The sequence below is a fragment of the Larus michahellis genome, chromosome 1 (assembly GCF_964199755.1).
Source record: "Larus michahellis chromosome 1, bLarMic1.1, whole genome shotgun sequence".
NCBI classification, from domain to species: domain Eukaryota; kingdom Metazoa; phylum Chordata; class Aves; order Charadriiformes; family Laridae; genus Larus; species Larus michahellis.
This window is the reverse complement of record NC_133896.1, coordinates 175,004,678-175,025,131: the sequence shown is the minus strand read 5'-3', so window position 1 is coordinate 175,025,131 and position 20,454 is coordinate 175,004,678.

Below are 20,454 nucleotides of genomic sequence, written 5' to 3'. Positions count from 1 at the left end.
CCTCTCCTTGCAGACAGATCTACTCGCTGCTGCGTGTTTACCCTTTGTCATTATGCCACGTTGTGCATGTTTACTTGGGCACACTTCCACCCTTCACGGGTCTTTGGCAAAGCAGGTTTTTCACTATCTGCATGGAAATTACGTCAGGTGTGGGGCCAAATTCCTTGGGGAGAATGAGCATAAGCAGCCCTGTATTCTTCCCCAGAGACTCTAGCTGTGTGACAAGAAGAGCTCTGAGATGTGAGTGAGTATGAAGAGCTGATTTCAGTTGCTTAATCTCCTCTGCCCCAGGCGGGTTTGTCATTGAGAATATGCCTTGGAGTTACTTTTGGCTAGTCTGTAACAGCTGCTTATACATGGATAGGGACTCTCTTCTTGGCCCGACACGGGAGGATGCTAGAGCAATTGGTGGTGGTACAAGCTGTACCAACAGCCAGGCAAGGAGGCTGAAGGACTGAAGAGAAACGATGCCTGTTGTCTCTGTACGGGTTTTCCATCCTCTTTTTCTCACCCTGCAACCCTGACTGCAAGGATTTCCTCTTTGCCCAAAGTCACGGATGATAAATCCAAAGCCAAAATACAAATTCCTGAGTCTGAGGCAGAAGCTGGTGGTTGGCATAATTATCCACAAGAAAATCCACCCAGAAGTGGTAGAGGTCAGTGCTATTGGTGTATTTTAAACTTTTATTCCTTTTGCAAACTAATGACCGAGCAGAACTAAGTTGAGCCACTATCACAAGTTCAGAACTATCAGGTATATATTGTGTCAAAAGCAGCCCTTATAAAGTTCTTTCTAGCTGAACTTGTCCTAGAGAGAGACTAATACACAGTAAATATTCCACCATACTATATCTATCACAGCAGTCAAGTCCTGGTATTTTTGTGTATGTGATGGCTTAGTTCTGTCCGGTGCTGTGCTGTTCAAACTTAAAATTCAGTAACTCCCAGTCCTCTGATGGTGTAGAGTAGGTGCAGCTGCTTGGAATGGACTGGTGAGGGCAAAATGCTAATCAGATTCGATAGTTGTGTGCACAGGAAAATCAGTGCATTGCACTGCAACAGGGTGCTGTACTCATTTAGATCTAACCAGAAGTACTCATTGGGTGGCTGTCGTTTTCCCATCTTCTGAAACACAGCATTAGTGAAATGTCACTTTGTGTTAAGATCATCGGTGGCCTTTGCTATGTACATTCTTCCATGTTTCTGCACAGAGATAGTGAAGCACGCCGGAGTCTTAGCTCTAGAGATCGATCTCTCTTCATGTCTGATATTAACTTACATCACCAGGGCCAGGGTGGGTGTGAAAGAGGTGGGCTGAAATGGTGTTTATTCACTGAACCTTGAGGTAGAACTTTAGCAAATGGCTGAGCTGCTTTGAGTTGCTGAAATGACTGCAGTTTTGGTACCTTTTTAGGGTTTGCAATGATAAGAGCAGATCTCTAAGGAGTTGAATGTCTGAGTGATCTAAAACCAGGGCAGTCAAGCTGAAGAGGATGTGTGCACTAACCTGTTTGCACTGAATAGTCTCCATAAATAATTTACAACTATGACTGCTAGCTATTATTACAAAAATACCAGATTGCATTTTGACACATGCAGCCAGCTTGTAAGTCAATAGATACATTTCACCTAGTGTATGCAGACCACAGTTTCAGCCATCCATCCATGTGTGTTTTACAACAATGCGATCTACTGCTCTGAAACAGGACTGAGAAGACCTTTCGAAATACATTCAAAAAAACAGAAGAGTGATCAGAATGTTCGATCTTTTTATTATATTGGTCCTTAAAAGTGTTCTGTCCCCTCCCTGCACACAGCTTTCGGTTTTAAACACCTGTGATGTTTTATTTAAGGGTCCTACTCTGTAGCCAGTGCTGTGGAGTCACTCAGGATCTACTGCAAGATTTCAGGAAAGAAAAAAATTAAAGGATGCATTCCTGACATTTCCTTTATTGTGTTTTCCTTTGAGACTTGTTCGAGTCACCAAGAAAGTATTTCATTATAGCTTGATTTTAACCAGAAAGAATGTCAGTGGGTTTTGCCTCAGTCTTAGGGGTTAGCAGGGCAGGAGAAATAGCGGAAAAGTACAGTTTCCTATAACAATCAAGTGAAAAGATGCATAACAGTGTCTTAATTAACCCTAGCAAAGTGGGAACCAGGAAAGTCTTTTTTTGTAATCTAATAAAAATCTCCAGTGCCTTAGGTGTTAGCCTACTTAACATGTACTTGGGTTTGTAAAGAAAATTACCTTCCCTGGACCTTATTTTTTAAGAGAGGAAAAAAAGCCATTTATTATACTTTCTTTATTACTTAGGAGTAACAAAATTCAGTGTGTGTTTTCAAAATGTACTTTTATATGAAATCAAGGATCACACATACATATATTTGAAAAGCATTTTCATTATGGAAACTTGGAATAGAAATAAGAAAAAGTGAAACAACCACTAAAATACAAATATTGGCCGTAGAAATATTGCAATAGGAAATATATTTTTCTCTGTAAAAGGCTAGAAAAGAGCTGAAGGGTGGGATTTCTGAGACAGCTGAAATCAAATATTGATTAGAACCTGAGTGCGAATGGTGGCTATCCAAAGATTCAATCTGATTAACTGGCTACTAGTGTTTGATTCCACAGTCATGAATTCGCATCCCACTTTTCATATACTAGAAGTTTTCCATTAATGAAAGACTTTTTCTTTATTACTTAATTATCTCTCTACACTGATTGTGTCATGTAGTTGTGCAACAAAACATAGCAGGGGGAGCCTGGGAGGGTGGGACAGAACGGAAGAAGAGAAGATAGAGGTTGGGAGAGAAAGCTAGAAGACGAGATGTCCCCGTTTTATTGCATTTCCATGTAGACCACATCCAGTCTGGATACAGCATGAAGCAGGGGTTGCTCACACAAGAAGTGGTCACAGCAAGCTAGACGCGCTCTTAGCTGAACATTAGCTGCAACAGGTAGACTTTAAGCAGCAGGTCACGATTTCATTAATTCGAAGTTCTTCTTGCCCACCCCCTCGCTCATGTCAAGCATTTAATACATCCAGTTTGGGTTAACTCTACCACTTGGGTAGACCGTCTTTGCTTCATTGCTGATAACGTCACTGGCTTCCGTTTAAACAGTTAGGAAGGAGAGAATGCTTGAGGGACAGGATACAGCTTCACAGATGTAGATACCTAAATTACGGTTTATAATGCAGATGTCTGTGTGTCAACTATGTGTCTAAGTTCCCACTGTAGTCATTGGCACTACAGTCAGTACAGTCCATGGAGTCTAAGAAACTCTTTGGCTCACTAAACTTGTGTTTGGTCAGCCGAACAGCTCAGTAATGCTATTAAATTGCCAAAACATGGATGTCTTCTGATGCCCCAGCATGCCCCTTTACAGATGCCCTATCATGTCCCTCCTGGCCTCAGATGACTTTTCAGACTATGCATTTCTCCTGTAGGTCCTGTACAGTATCTGCCAACTCAGATGACTTTTTCAGATACTCAGGAGGAACTAAAACAGTAATACTGCATCTATGTTTGGACAGGTGAATTGAAATCTCTGCTTGAATGCACACCTGGATATAAACATTTACATTTTCATCCTCATTTTGTAAGGTACATTCAACCTTGAGTACCGTTTTTCCAAAATTTGTTTCACTTTCTTCTGGAAATCATCTCTGTCAGTGTTCCATGGCCTGCAAACAGCTACAAGGTAATATTTTAAGGTATCTAATATTAATTTGTGAAAATCTTATTTCCATTAACTGGGGTCTACCTTCCTGAAGTTGTAAGAAACATGAGAAACCAGTGGAGTTTATCAACTTATGTCTTGACAGTGTACTCCTGTGTGACAGTCCTTTGCTTTGGGCTGCTTTCCTTCTACTCAACTATGCAACTTGACAGAAATTTGCTGCCAAAGTGATTAAAAATTTGTGCAAAGTTACTAAAGCCAGAGATAGGACAGAAGCAAGCACAAAGTACATGCGCATGAATTTCCTTGCCTTAGGAATCCAACAGATTTCTTGCTAGTTTTGTTCAGTAGGAAAAATTCCTTCCTAATTCCTAATGGAAGATTGTTCATATCCATGGTGTGATGAAGGATACTGTTCCCTTCCCTGGAATAATTAGTTGTGGGCAAGAGGTTTCTGAAAATGCTGTTCAGGACACCCCAACATTCATGCTGACTGAAAATTAAGAAATCATGTCACTCTGCCATGCTTATATTCCACTTTTGGTACTATCTCAATTCTTTTATCTATCTTTTCCTGCATAGGTATCTAGACCCTACTTTCTCTGAAGTCCCAAATCAGGCACTTAGAAATTTGGGACCTGGGTTTCACTTCTGCCTAGATCTCTTTGCACAGTCAAGGTGATGTAAAAGACAACTACAGCTATAGTAAAGAATATTGTCAACTTATTGGAAATAAGGTGGCAAGTCCAATCATGCTTTTATGCCTAAGTGACCATAGGACCAATATGAAAAAAAATCTGAAGTCCTTAACCTTGCTCATGACCTCCTAGTCTGGTGCACTCCAGTAACTACATATAGATGAGACTAAACTAGTATAATGCTCCTCAGCTGCTCAGAAGAGAGAAGGATGACAAGAAAAGCACCTACCACAGGAAATCAAAATGTAAAGGTAGAATTTGCTGTATCCCTCTGGGCATAACTGAAAAGTCCTTCTTGCACTTTGACGTGCAAATAAATCACAGCAACATTTTCTTATTCTCACAAATTATTCTAAAGAGTGTACAGTGTTGCAAGGTAGAGTAATTAAAATTAGTTACTACGTTCTACTTCTAAATTTGAGTCACAAAAATGCTTTTTTTTTCTTGGGATGAATAACTGTATTGTACTTATTAAATAAATGATTGCAAATAACATTTTATAAGAAACAGTAAACTGAGGCAATCGAGAAAAAAAACATTCTCTGTCTTAAATCTGTCCTACTACTACCCACAATCTGGCCAGAGACTTAAGAGTATTTTAAATTTGAGTTGCATGCATCCTAACACTGTTGATTTGGAGGGCTGAGAAGGGGATTTTATAGAAGAAATGTCTCAGAAAAAGACACTTTTACAGTACTACTATTTGCTTCTCTAAAGGTGCTTTCCTGAACCGGCTCTGCAGCCTCTCAGTTTCCAGTCAAAAAGACATTGCTTAGCTTTAAGTAAAATAGCACAGTGCTATAAAGAACAGAACCTACAGTGTCTCATTCACTTTTGGCATCATCTTTTTCAAGTCCAGCCTTCAGGACGAGTAGGCTGGAAGGGGTTCAATAATCTATAATAATCAGGAAATCATTCAAGTTCCTTGATTCTCTCTGAGTGGCGTAACAAGGCTCTGTAGCTGGCAGAGATCCAAACTTAATTGGTATAAGAACGGATCACAGACAAGGCCGTGGTCATCCATAGGCATAGGTGATGGATAACCACTAGTGCAGCATTTTCAGTCATCAATCTCTGGAGGAAAAAGGCTGCGATAGCTGGATAAAACATGTCTTGCATCAGCAAAAAATGACCACATGGAAAGGATGGAGCTAATAGTTCAGTCTCTAACCTGCGAGCTTTTTTCTGATTTCTGATTAACTTTACCTTAGTTTTGAACTCACTCCAGTACATGAATAACAAACTGAATAAAACTGCTTTTATTGAGACGCTACGCAAAGGAAAAAAAAACAACCCATCTTATTTATGACAATTAATACACTACAGAGAAAACTTAATGATAAACTTTTACTATATTTCAGAGACAATATCCAAAGCATTATTAGCCTTCTTAATAAAATTCTTTCTTGCACAAAATGTATTTTATTTTTATTTCTATTTATTTTTACTTAAAATCCTCACTATTACTTCAGTATGTGTGATCAATTGAGTTCGGAGACACAGAGAGTTCGGAGATACAGAGAATTCGGAGATCCAGAGAGTTCGGAGATCAGTTGAGTTCAGAGACACATCAAATTCCAACGCTTTGTCAGTGAGGAGTGACCACTGTAAATTATAAAGAACAAGCCCCTAATTTAAAATAGATACATTCTAATATACTATTTTGGTTGCTCTCACACAACAAAAATTTACATTAAAATCTGTTTTGGATACAAAATAAATCCAAGAATCTTTTGCTGTTTCAGGACAATCATTCAGTTAGTTTTCACTCCTGCCAGGACGCAAACATATACATGCACTGGTGACCTATACGGTTTTCCTTTATTATATCATCATTACTAGTATTCTTCTTCAGTGAACTGACAGCATCTCTGGGGAGATGTTCTGGTATGCTTGTCAAGAAGTGACAGGAGATGAAGATAATTTTCAGGTTATTACTGTCATGAGATGCCAAAACTGAGAAAGGCACATAATAGAAGAGGTCAGTTAGAGAAGCTTTTTATGCAGGTTGGGGTCAGAGTCGCTTTTACTCTGCCACTATGAAAGGTTTGGGGTATGGAACAGTGAAGTCTTACATTGGTGTAATTGCATTTTTAACATTATAGTGCCTGTCAAAACTAGGTGTCTGTAACTCATTGATCAAATGCAGTTGTTTTTTTTCTTTTAAATGATACATACAAGGACCTGATTCTGTGCTAGTTCTAATAGCAGGACCTCCATTCAATAAATGGTATCAACTCTAAAGATTGTATGTGAAGCAGACACCATTTTATAGAAGAAAATATTTCCAGAACTGAAAAATACAGTGTGTAACAACTGATCTGATCATAATTCCTTTAGTGGTTTCCATTAAAAACTAAAATACACGACCACATGACATCACATTGTAACATGAACACCTTCATGATGTCACATGACTGTGAGTGTACTCCCAAATCCCTGTCACTCTGCAATTATATTCTACATGCAAGAACTTCTGAGAACCTTCAGAGAACTCTTCACAGCTCCAATCTGGTGTTCAGTTAGAGTAGGGTTTGATGTGATAGTTGAACTGATTAAATGATTTGCTTCTAAGAAAGGAAAGCCTGCCTTGTCTCATCCTCCACCATCAGACACAGGTTCTTCTCCTCTTCCCTTCTTTGGTATCGAGTCTAGAGATGATGTGACTGCAGTGTGAGTCAATTAAGGAGGCTGACCCACTGTGCTGATCTTTAGGTGAGACTACTTAACATCTTCAGAGTTAACTCATGTCTCTAGAAATCCTTTCCTACACTTTGACCATAAAAGGAATCTAGGGTAAGGAGATGAAGTGATGAGCTTGGATATAATGTCTGCATTATCTGTCCAAAGATGTATGATTTTAATTCCACCCGATAATGACCAACTGGAGAATCAGGGCAAATTATTCTGATTACATACCTATCTCAGCAAATCCTGCTCTTCTTTACTGTAGTGAGTGTGACTTAAAAAGTCAACAATGTTATGTCCTGGTGAACAGGGAATTGCTAGTATTGCCAACAGTGATGGAAGAGGTTTTGCAAAAAAACCAGTATTTTCTTGCCAATCCTAAATTAAATTTTGGTAAGACACCCAAAAGATACCCAAAAGAAGGGGAAAGGTCTGCTTGCAGATAGGTGTGGTCTGTTAAATGCAAGATCTAATAGCAAAAAAGAGATGGGGACCTGGGACAGTTAGCATCTGGGACAGTTACAGGAAATGGGAATGGGGAGTCTGTTCAAGAAAGAACTAAGAAGGATAAAGCCCCAGGAAGGACAAAATTTCTTAGTGCTTATCACGTTCTTGGTGCTACTTCTCTTTAAGAGGAATCAGGTGGAAGAGACTGGAAGAGCAATGCAGGAACCCGAAATAGGAGATTTTACATTGGGCATCCTATGGCTATGGAGACAAACAGGAACGGAAAGACTGTGGTAGCTGGAAACAGATAAAAAGAATACAAGAGTAGTTTTCAGCCTAATTTCCCAAGGAAAGAAGATGACCACGCTGTGTGTATGTCTGAGTCTTTCTCTGCTACCTAACAATTTTGATCCCAGTGGTGGATTTTAATCAAAGTTTGAATTGAAGACTGGTTTCTTGAATACCCATCTCTCAAGTTCGTGACTCAAATTCCGGAGAAACGTGGTTTTCTTCACTTTAGTGCTCACATAGCCTCTAGTTTTCAGATGTGAAGCTTAGGAGATACTTGTGATAAGACAAGAGCCACTTAAACAATTAGTTAAAAAGAGGGTGAAAGAGAGAGAACGAAGAATAGCTGTAAGGACTATGTAGAGGTTAAAAGAAGAAAGCAAGTAGGAAGAATTAACCTGCTGTTGAAAAGACAGGAACAAGCAAAAAGCGGCAAGGTAGGAGGGTTTTAGGAAGAAAGTGAGAAAATGTGGCATAACACTAATTTCTCTAAAAGAGTTAGTATGATCTATTCAGAAACGGAAGTGACAGACAGTTTTGTAAAGTAGAGGTGATCTTTGGCAAACACACGCACAGTCTAGGGATGATGAAGAAATAAATATGGCCTGCTTGGAAAGATGGTGAATTGGAAGGAGAAAACCCAAGAATGTAACGATAAAAAACTCTCTATGGTAATGTCGTTTTTATCCACAGCCACTCAGCAGTGGGCAAGCAGGAGCACAGGAAGTGAATATTACGCAAGACGTACATTAAATGGAGTTTCCCTTATGAAGATGAAAACTTTTCTATTGCTCTCTTCAAACAGACTGTAGAATTTAATAGAAAACTATATTCCTGCTACTGCATTTTGCTGGATGTTTCATTTGAACTATAGAAAGCTTATTATTTGCTATTAGTGTTCTTTCAATGTAAGAGTTTCTGTAGAATCCTTTTAGTCCAATCTGAAATTTGATGGGATTTTTCCATAAAAGATCACTAAAGCATCTTCAGTAGATAAACACGCAAACATTGCATTTACTGCTTTCCCCGCCTCAGCTGGGCTACTCTCTTAGGTCTGTTACGTGAAATAATATTTTGTGTGTCGCTTATTTATATCGTTTACTGCATGATCTCTTACCTGTTTTCATGAAATGTAGTCTAGTTGCATGAACTTGCCAAACGCCAGCTGAAACTAAAATATATAGCATTATTTACTCCATTCAGAAATGGATTTAAAATGGAGGAGTCAGGGGTGTAATAAAATAAATGACAGAAAGAAATGTTTCCTATTTAATGTAGAGATCGACAACAAATTGCTTCTTAGGTATTTTTATCAGAATAACAATTCTTTTTTCTCCTCTTCTCTAAATAGTCCTATCTAAGTCAGTGTCCCTGACATATAATAAGATGTAAGTGGGGTTTATTCTATTGACTTTTTAAAACAATTCTTAATATTGCTTATAAAATTCTGCCAGAAAGTACTCATTTTAATCATCAGTCAGCATTTTTATTATATTATAATCCTTAATTGATTGACGTTTAATCACAGTCTTTGTATTTTACTATCCCTTGTCTCATAAGAGGCAATTTTCTCTTTACTGTAGTTTAACAGCTGATGAAAAAGATTTAAGGAAACCTATAAACTTAAGATTGGTTAATGGTCCCTTATAAAAGAATATTACACTTCTAGGATCCATTGCACAGATGTGATACTCAATTGTAGAAATGTGCATGGGGTTTATTAAATTACAGCACAAATCTTCAGTCTTCTGAATTATTGTTCATGTTGGTATTGTTAGGCAAATGGGGAGACGCATTATTGCTTCCAGTTGTTCGCATTACTGTGGTGTAATACAGTCAGAGACAGCTGGCACATTGCTCTAGGCAAACGCAGAGCTAGAGCAGCTGCAGAGTTCTGGGCCCCAAGTGAAGGTCCAGCACCGCTGAGTCAGTACTGGGTGGCTCATCAAAAGATGTCCAGAAATTAAAAGAAAAAAGTTGCTTTTTCTCAGAGCGAGCAAGCTGAATTTTGTGCAACCGATTAATGTGGCCTTTTTTCTGTTTTCTATGGAAACCAGTGAGCAAGCAAAAGCAATAGCAAAATCATTTGTCCTAGTAGTATTGCAGAGGGCGAACTGCAGATATTGTTGGCCTCACTTATGGCAGCACAGAAGATGAAAAGTTCTCAACTGTGGCATGAAGAGTTAATCTTTTCAAAAGTTTTGAATTCAACTGAATGATGTTTAAAGATTAGTGCACAAATGTGGTTTGCATCTGACTGTGAGAAAGTTCTGTTAAAATCAAAGCTTTTATGATTTAGATCATAGATATTAGTTAGATAATACATCCGTTCTTCATGGGTTTAAAGATCACAAGAAATCATTCAAATAATTAAAATAACCTATTTTGAATTCTTGCACGGCCCAGCCTGCTGTATTTCATCCAGAACACCCAAATTCCAGCCCAGTAATTTTGATTAAACAGATGTTCCAGGAAGGCAATGAAAACTTCCATCGTTCCCTATTTTCACAAGTCTCTTTGTTAAAATAATTACTGTTAAAAATATTAATCTTACTCCACTTTGAACGGCTGTCACCTCCAGTCTTTTTGTCTCATTGTGGAGTTGCAAGAGCTATAGGATGCTCTGATTTTGTTTCTTTTTAGGCTACTAACAGGAGTGCATTTGTCTTCTGGGAGAGGAATCTGCAACTTTAACTTTAAGGGTAACATTCTGGCCCTACTGCAGACAAGGAGAAAATTGCCATCAGAGCCATTCAGGATGCCGGACTAGAGGCAGCACCTTAGAGCCTCCCATTTCCAACCTGGAGTTCCTTCTGCTGGACCACAAATTAGAGTTGGAAGAGGCCTAAGTTCTTACGTGCACTTCCTAGAACACCATAGGCATGCTTTAATTAATGCAGCATATGATCTAATTTTAAATCAGATCTGTTCTCATAAGATGGTTATTGATAAAAGACCACATAAACGTGCATGTTCTTAATTTTAAACTGGTTCGCATCTCATAAATAATTTGGTTATTTTGCTATACTCCATAATTTCATTTAGAAACGCATGATATTCGCTTGTGTTTCTAACTTGGATTACGTGAGCAAATATCTAGAATGACGACTTGGAAAAAAGGGAGCTGCCAACAAAATCTTGCCAAATCAGATAAGATGCCGACGAACAGTGGTGCACTCAAGAAAGGGCAAGAAACAATTAGAACCCCTATGAGAGCTCAGTGTGCCCTCACTTCCAGTTAGGATCCAAATTCAAGTCAGTGATTGGATCCTCCACCACTTTTTGTCAATCAGAGTGTATAGCAAATCTGCCAATCCTTTTTGTCAGCTGTGTCTAGCTAAGAGATTGCAACTTTTTCTTTTGACTGATACTCTTGAGATTATTGCTGTGCTTTCGATGTTTTGGGAACCTTTTTTTGCCATCTGGTTTACCCTGTTTTATGCTTTGAAGCCACATGAACACTGAGATCAGGACAGCTTCAGAGACAAAATGTAGCAGCTAGTTTTCCGGGTATGGCTTCTTGCTACAAAAATTATATTGGCACCCTGGATTTTCATGGTTGTCCACTGACCTCTGTGTCTTAACATGTTTGTTAAGAATTGCCACACCTCTAGAACCTGAAATGAATTAAATGTGTTTTTCTGTGTATACTGGAGTTGTTATCTCTGGTCGGCAGTTGATGCCCAAGTCGAATTCTCTCTTATTCCACAATGGAGGGGAAATTAAGTGCTTTCTGGGGTTTCCTGAGACTCTAAAGCTTCAGCCCCTTTTTTGGCACAAAATAACCCCATACAGTTGTCTCCAAATGACACCTGTTTAATAGCATTCTTTAACAGGGCAGAAGGTATGCTTCCCACAACGATAAAAGGTTGGAAAGGAGTCTCTGTAGGATGCTGCTTGGCTGAGTTCCTGTTAGTATGCTTATTTTCATTCTTCTGGGATTTTATTGTACTATTAATGATATGTGAGGGAGTTTAGAGCCTTAGACAGGCATCTTTTTAATTATTCGAATCTAAATGAATTAATTGTGGCTACCCTTAGAAAACTATGTCAGCTCACTACCCTTAGAAATCTATGTCAGCTCACTACTAGTTTATGTGTTGCAAAAGCCTTTAACCTGATCTCATTCGAATCCTTTCCAAACTTTACATTTTTCTACAACGTCCACAAGAAATGCAGAATTGTAAGAATAACGTAAGATAAGCTACGGTGTCTGCAGGGCCCTCTCTTCTCTATATTTCAAACTGTAAAGTCAAGGCAAGGATTATCTCTTTCGGTGGCTCTTAGGTCAATAGGTCAGATTATCATCGCTTGGGATAGTCAGGTATTATGCCACTGTAAGCATAACTTTTATGCACTGAGGTTGCGCTCTCAGTGAATATCCATATCCGTTTGCTGCAGAGCGAATGTGAGCGGCTCTGAAATGTTGCTGAAGCAAATCTACAGATTTCGTTTGCGCAAATGTTTGCAAATACCCCTCACCCCTAGGCTCTACTCCCTACCCTGCAACAAAACATTCAACTCTCCCTGAACAAAGACAAAGAGCCGGAGCAGTTCAGTTGCTATTTGGCATGCGCGCTATTCAGCAGGTGCGTGCTAAATTGCATTAGACTTAACACCAGGAATCGGATCACTAATTGGGCACCAATGTGAAGAGTTTTTCTCATTTGGGACCTGAATTGCAACACTTATATCCCTTTAGGCAAGACATCACAACCTTCCTATCCCAAAGCAACAGCGCTACCGCTTGAGCTGAAGGAGAATCTCCATTAGCTAACAGTAGTAGCACTTACTGTATATCCTGTTTCTAGGCTGCAAGCCACAATAGGGGAAAATCATTATAGGCCCTTAGTGATTTATAATCATTGTGATTTTAGGGCTCTGTTTTTTTCTAACTTTTCATTTATTTTTAATTCTGTGTGTCAGGTCGTTTGGATGAAATAAGCAAAGAGAGCACTGGTTCCCAAAATTCAGACAAAAGAGATTTTCACTTTTTAGGGAGGCTGGAGAAATTAAGCACGTTTGATTTTTTTGTGTCTGCTCATTTCCTAGCTCCCTCGTTCCTACTATTTAAAAACCGTGAAATCTTTTCTCAATGTCCCTCTTTTACAAGCCACAAAAGGTTGTAAAAAGAACTTAATATTACCTTTATAAAAACTGAAAAACTGAAAAATGTCAGATAAATAACACTGCCTGGGGGTGCAGTTCTTTCTCAGGCTTGTGCATGATGGGTCATAGGTGTAGTACCGAAGTCCAAGTAGAAGTATTCAGCTCCTTATGAAATCAAACCACCTAGCTCTCCACATCTGAGAGTTCCTGTCTTGAAGCACACACAGCTGGAGGATTTAATCTGTCACACCTCAGCCGTGAGGAGTAGGTGGGTACAGACTTCTTCTGTCTGTTGAGAGTTAAGCGTCCTGAGCCTCAAACCAACTGTGCTTCTCAAGTACTTTGTGATCTGTGGACAACAGGAGTACATACATGCAAATGATTAAGATCACTCCTATTCCTACTTAGTCACAGTGCTAGACATAACATTTCTCTTTTCACATAGGCTGTCGACATTATTATGGGCACTTCTAATAGTGCTTAGATTTTAATCTCTAAAGACAACTTGTTATGTGGGACTGTTTCCACACCCTTACAACTCTGTCTCTAAAATTGCTTCCTTCCTATTAAATTAATATTTTTTGCTAGGTTTTCTTTCTTTAGATACTTCTACAACAGGAATTATATGCTACTGTGCTTGCATTGCCAAGAAGATTAGACAACGCTTCAGACAGAAGGGTCTTTATTTAGTTAAGGAATTGTGCATATTTTTCATTTAAAATGCTCCAAGACGATCCCAAGCATGAATGCAAGTGCTCTGTTGAAGCAAGGTCGTAGAAAGCAGCAGAGACAATCATTTTATGATTGATTATTTCCTCATAAATTAAAACATGTATTCAAAATAAGTTTTATTGTTACTAATTCTTTCCCTCACTAGAAATTCTTCTTGCTCTTAAAACACCTTCTGATCTAATTCCTAAGAAGAAGTCCTGTCAATCAGTAGTAATAGTTGAAATTACAGAATTATCCTGTAAGGAATTATTACATTTCAGTTTCCTTCTCTTTCCAACCCAAATGAAAAGATGGAATTTAAATAATTTCCTAGGAAATCAGACACTCAGGAAAATGTAATCTGAAATTCTATGGAAATATATAATTTGAAAGTCAAAATGATAGAGATCAAAATGAAGTGATTTTGCTCTGTTGAAGCAAGTGCTTTAATTAGCCCACTTCCAGGAATGGGCTGGGAGGTGGGGGGGGGGGGGGGCTGTCTCTACAAACCAGTTATTTCTAACAGAAAACTCTTCCATCAGGGTTGATTTTTTTTCTTATTGGTAGTTCTCACTATATTGCCCAGGACGAGGGATGAAATGAACGCACAGAAGCAGAACTCAGGTGTCTTTCAAAGCTAAACACATTTGCACCTGCCTCAGAGACTACTCCCCTGCTGATCCATTTCTACAGCTTCAGAGAATTTCACTAGGGTTTACTTGTCACTTATTGGCAGCCCAAAATTGACCCCTGCTCCAAAGAAGGAAATCAGAAGAGATTCAGTTAAAAAAAATGTGGGGGGTGGTACTATTCCCTCCTGGTGACCGCAAAGTCCTTCACAGAAACTTCTCTAGCTCCAAATGCCCAGCTATTCCTCCTTGCAACACATTCATCATCAAACGCTGTTGCACAAACAGAACATGGAGTCATTCTCTGAATACATCATTTCTCCCACTCATTATTGATGAGTTAAAGGTTATCAATAACTCAAGGAAATGCAATAAATCATCTGCCTTTTGTCAGGCTATTATATATTCTTTGTGTGTTCTGTAGGTATAACTAATTTCTGAGGCTTGCTTGCTGTGACTTTAACTTTTGTTATAAAATTGTTACGTACAATGAAGTGAAGCAGAAGACTACAACCAACCCAGCTTTGGTCTAGTCATGTCACTCTTCAGAAAAAGTAGATAAGCCTACAGTGGCTTTTAATTTTTTTAAAAAAACCCTGAAGTCCTGTGTTTGCCAGACTAATAAACTGGGATTACCTAATTGATTTAAAGTATAGATGCCTATAATGGATACCTACATATGAGCACATCAATGGAAGGAAATACCCACTTCTAAACTGCAACTTATCTGTGCTCCTGTCTATGTCTGTATCAAGAGGAGAGAACTCTTCTTAACATAGGCTTATTAGGAGGACTCAGCCTGTGATCCCCAGGTTTACCGTGGGGGTCCTGGGATGTCTGGCTTGCGTCAGTCCATGTCTGGTGACATGAATCCCGAACCTGCAGAGGGTGCAAGCGGTAGCTGGAAGGAAAGAGAATCACCCCTTACAGCAGGCACATGTGTTTCAGTTAGTACAAATTTTGCTGTATCACATACATTTAGTAAAATAAAACCTGACACAGATTTTGAAGAACTACTCAGTATTTCTTTTCTGTTGCTCTTTTTCTGTGCTATTAGGTGAAAGAAGTTCTTCCCAGCGACGCTTGTCTCATTCCTTGTTAGCAGAATGATATCTAGTTATTGTAGATGTCTTTCTTTTCAGATCTCTCCATCCTCTTCTTCTTTGGGACTTCTTTGATATCAGAAGAGGATGGTAGCAGATGCTCTTTGAAAGGTGAAAGACGAGGACATGGATTTATAACAGCCTAAGTTCATTACAACACGAAAAACCTGGACGCATCTAACACAGGCGTTGTCTGCTGCTGATAGTTTTACTCGGCTAAAGCCGTTGAGAGCCTGCTGAAGTGCAAACATAGAGGTAAATCCTACGCGGGATGAACCTGTGTGCTTTGCCCTGCGTGTCTGTCCCAGTGCTTTGCTGGACTGGGGCCACAGCATGTGCTTTCAGCTGCTGACACGCTGAGCTGAAAACACCAACCACCTTAGACTTTTTGTTCCTGTGCCTCTTAACAGAGAAGAAAAGAAGCATTTAAATGAAGGAGTAGGCACATGCAGTAAGGAGATGCATGTATTACAGAGGTGGAACTGAGACAGAGTAAAATCCCGCTGTGCTTGTCCTTTTTGTGGTACACGTGGAGAAGCAATGTTAAATCAGTAGAGTGAGGAATAATTAATGCTATTTTGTAGGGGATAACTAAAGCAATATCACTGCAATCTCAAATTGCACAGAAAACCAACTGTGTAGTTGGGAGATAAATACACGTCTTCCTATGCTCTTCTCAAAGAATAGAGCAGTTTTGACAACTCATCTTCACTTTCAAATGTCACTAATTATTTAGAAGGAGGGAATGTTTGTTTTTTATTGCCCAAGAAAAGCTGTTTTGCAAGGCTTGGATGCTGGAAGCATTGTAAAAATGTGACTCCCACTTTATAATACATCAAAACATCCCTTCCAAAAGATCACTTTTCATATTTGTGCAGGGGGCTGCATCACATACATAATAATGGTGTTTTCTGAATTTCTCAGACGAAATTGTACATTGTAATTTCTGTCCCCTAAATTATTTTATATATCTGTTTGTTGTATATGTTTGAATGCTTCCCCTCCACGCAAAGACAGTTTTGTCTGATGAGTATCTTCTTGTATTTTGTCTCTGTCAAAGCCTTTCCTCCTAAAACCAACTGTGAACCATCAAAAATGATAATGTGCAAGTCAGCACTATTACACAAAAGTCATTGTTTCATAGGAGAAAAGAGAAATTAAGTTTAATAATTTAAGACAGTCTCTAAATTAACAAGGAGGAAGTGGACAATGTAACACACTGTACCTAGATGGATGCCCTTTTCCCTTTAATTTTTTTTTTCCAGATTCATAGTGGTGTCACTCAAGCTTCAAAATTCAACATTACCAATTGCCGTCATTACATATAGCCTCATATGCCCAGAGCAAGATGCTAAGGCTCATTGCTGCAGCTTTGAGGATGAGGAACATTTGTTTCAGAGGACAGTACATAATTGGAGACATCCCTATACAATGCAGATCAAACCCAGCCATTTGGAAACTAATACTGTTTTAACCAGGAGTCTTGGGGTCAAGGAGGGATGGAGGTGATTACCAAGCACCAAATCCAAATATGTGTCTATTTTCCTAGAAAGACAAAAGAACAAGGAAGAGCACTGGCAGATGAGAATTTTCTGAGTGTGTGTGGGCCTTTTCTTAACCCATTGACTTGCATGGCTCTACCCATAACTCCAGACCTTCTCCAGTCTGCAACAGATGTGCAGGGCATTGGGAAGGAAAATACGATGACAGGGATCTCAGAATCATCCTGAGTTTTCTTTTTTGTTGACTAACCCAAACGTCTATGAAGGAGCAGCAATAGGGGAAATTATGGTCATGCAGTCAACAAGTTTTTTGGGGTTTGGGCAGTTTGTCGTGGTTCAGGACTGTTACAGCAGTGCTAGAAGAAGAGCTTTTAATTCGCTCCGTAAAAAAGCGTTCTGATAACTGGCATTTTCTTATTAGTTGAAAAAGATATTGGTGCTACTGAGTATACGGCACATGTACAAGTCAAAACTAAGTCTCCTTGCAAATAATGTTGTCGTTTTACTGACAAGAATTTGGCATTCCCGATTCATTCACAATATGCAGTGGCAACAAATTATAGGTCCTTTACCTAAACTGAGCACAGACTGCTTAGTGCCAGCTTGGAATATTTTGCCAAGAGATCAGGTCACAGAGATACAATTATAACGGCTTAGGAGAAAAAGAAGTATTGTGCCTTGTTGAAAAACGTTATAGGCCAGAGATTTGTTGTTGGAGAGGAAGAAATGAATGGCTTACCTTTTGGGGAGCTAGCCATATCCCCATTTTCTGAAACAGAGTCGCAATGGTGACTGGCTGTCTGCACCGAGCAGACAAAGTTAGGAAAATAGCAGGCAGGATGGCAGCCTCCCCTGCTAGTTTTCTGCTCTTCAAGGACATGTACTTGGAAACTCTGAGGCAGGGAGCCAGTTTTCCATTTCAGCTTTATGTGCTGCTCACTCGATGCACATACAGTTTTTAAATGCAGGTCTCCACCTTGTCTGAAGGGCAGTAATTAAGTGGGGTTTTGGTTGCCCCAGGCAGCCAGATAATAGGAACTTTCCTATCTTGATGAGCGCTCCCGGAGGGTCTGTGCTTTTGGTTCCTCCTGATTTGACTGCTGCAGTGCACTTGGTATGGGGCAACCTTGAAAACTGCTCAGAAACGCCAGCTTCTGTGGCAGGTGGTGATCTGCTTGCTAAGCCATGGCACCATGGGCAGGGGATTTCTGGCTGGCTTCGGTCTGAGTTATTCAAGTGACTACCTGCCTCCTTTGTCCCGGCGGTCACAACTGGTTAAGGATGCTCCTAACAATCTGCAGGTTTGGATTTAAAGGAGGTGGTAAGAAGAAGAGAAAGCACATCTCTCGAGCGCTGTTTTTTTGCTCGTCCATAGGTGTGAGATTTCATCTGTTGCATTCTATGCTTCGTTGGCTCAGCAGAGCTCAATAATTTCATCGTTAGGATAATATGTTTAGGAGCAAGTTGTTCGACAACTACACATTTACAAGGAGCAATTGTTTTCTGCATCGATTGTTCTTATTTTTAATTATGTTGAATTGTGTTAATTAACATGGAGATTATGAGATTACACTAAGTGCACAGTGTATACATACATACAAAATACAATTTCTAGCTTGAAAAAATGGCCAGCCAATTTTGAGGAGGCGGCCTCAGAAAGAGGATTTATTGGTCTATGAGGCTTAAATTAGTTTGACTTTGCAATGCATGGGGATCTTGCCCAAATATCTGAAGAGAAAAAGAAGCAAAATAGTAATTTTTGAAATTAATACCTCCTTGGCTTATTTAGCATCAGATGTTTAGGAAAACTGCATCTGCTATCAAGATCTTCATCCTTCCCATATTATGGGTCTAACATAAAGAGTAGGGTAATGAGAGGAGAAAGACTTTTACATCTTATTAGGTTAAAAATCTAGCTCATTTCATGGTACTAAAAACAAAATAGCACCTATGTAGTCAGAAGTTTGCCAGTGAGTCCAGAGTTACACATCTGCATAGCTGACACTTACGTGCTTTCAACAGAGATTGTAGTGAATTTGGAGATGCTACTGCAAGACACTGTCAGTTTTGTTATTTATTCATTGAAACATTTTGAAATCCTGTTTCACTGAAGCCCAAACTTTTCACTGAAATTTTTGTCCAATAATTTCAATGACGGGGTTTCTCAGCAGCAGTTTGAATTTTGTATTAAACAAAAAGGGAGAGAAGGAACCTGAATTTTCCAAGGGACAGAGACAGGAAAGACTCAGTTCAGTTCATTCCTCAGCTTCATTTAGTTACTCTGGTTTCTTAGCTTTTTTTTTTCTCTTTTTTTTTTTTTAAATAAAAAATGTCCAATTGCTTTCACTTCACGGTTTGAACCCCCAAGATTTATTCACAAAGCACAAGAGATGTTTTCCACATGGAGTTGCTTGAGGGATTATAGGGAAAAAAATGGTGCTTTACTCCAATTAAGCCAAGCAGAGCTGAAGATAAAGGGCTTCTGAATATCTGACTTAGTGCCTCATACTTTTAAACAGTCCCTCTCAACAGGCTGTAGAGAGAAAAAGAAACTTTACAAAGTCTAAGTGTAAGATTTTGCCAAATTGAAGGAACCAGACAAAGGTCTACAAGTGCATAACTCACTTGAGCTATTACATTATCTAGAAGCTCTTGTGCTTTTTTTCCTAAAGGGCTTATATGGCAGGCATTACGGTTTCAAAACAAAAAATTTAGACTGACTTTTGCATATTTATGATCAAATTATATGTAACTTTTTCTTTTTTACATCTCTAATAGGTCCAGTAGCTGTGAAAATAAGCGTGTAGAACAATTTTTTTAGTTCATTTTTAAATACCTGTGTTTTAAATCACCTGTGTTTTCACCTGGTTTTCTTTCCAAAGTTAAGTTTTATTAATCTTGCTAATTGCTATCTGAAGACTAGAAGTAGATTTTTCCTATCTTTCAACATACCATCCTATTAGCAGAGTTGGTTAAATTAGAACATATATGTAATTGCCAGCTGTTTTGATGGATATATTAACTAAAATGTCAACATTCAAATTTAAAATTAAGCCATGTGGTTTTTTAGTTCAACAACATGAAAAAATGCTGTTGGAAACTGTAATTGATTTGCTTCCCCCTCCCTCACCCCCAGCCCCTTTTCACAAACAACTGCAGGAAAGAAAGTCATGCTAGAAATTCTTAGAAACACCTATTAAATGATCTGTGGTTGTCTGTTTGTTTGTTTTATGAAGAAGAGACTTTTGCATCCCATGTTTCTAAATAAAACTGAAAGATTCAGGGCAGCTCAAGAACTGGTGAAATGTCATTCAGATTTCCAGTATGAAACCTTCCAAGTACTCTTTGCTTGGTTAGTGTCTGTGACAGCGGAGCGTCAGGTCCGTGTCTAGTCTGTCCAGATAATGAAAAGCAATCCTGGTGACCACTGCCTCTGCTACCTGTGAGCTGAGTAGAGAAAAAGCAAAGTAGATGTTCCTCTAAATCCTCTTCAATAACTTTCTCCCATTGCAATGGACAGTAATAGCTGATCACAACTTTTTTTCCAATGTTTGAAGCCATTTCAGTCCAAGTCTTGGCTCTGTGCTGAACTCT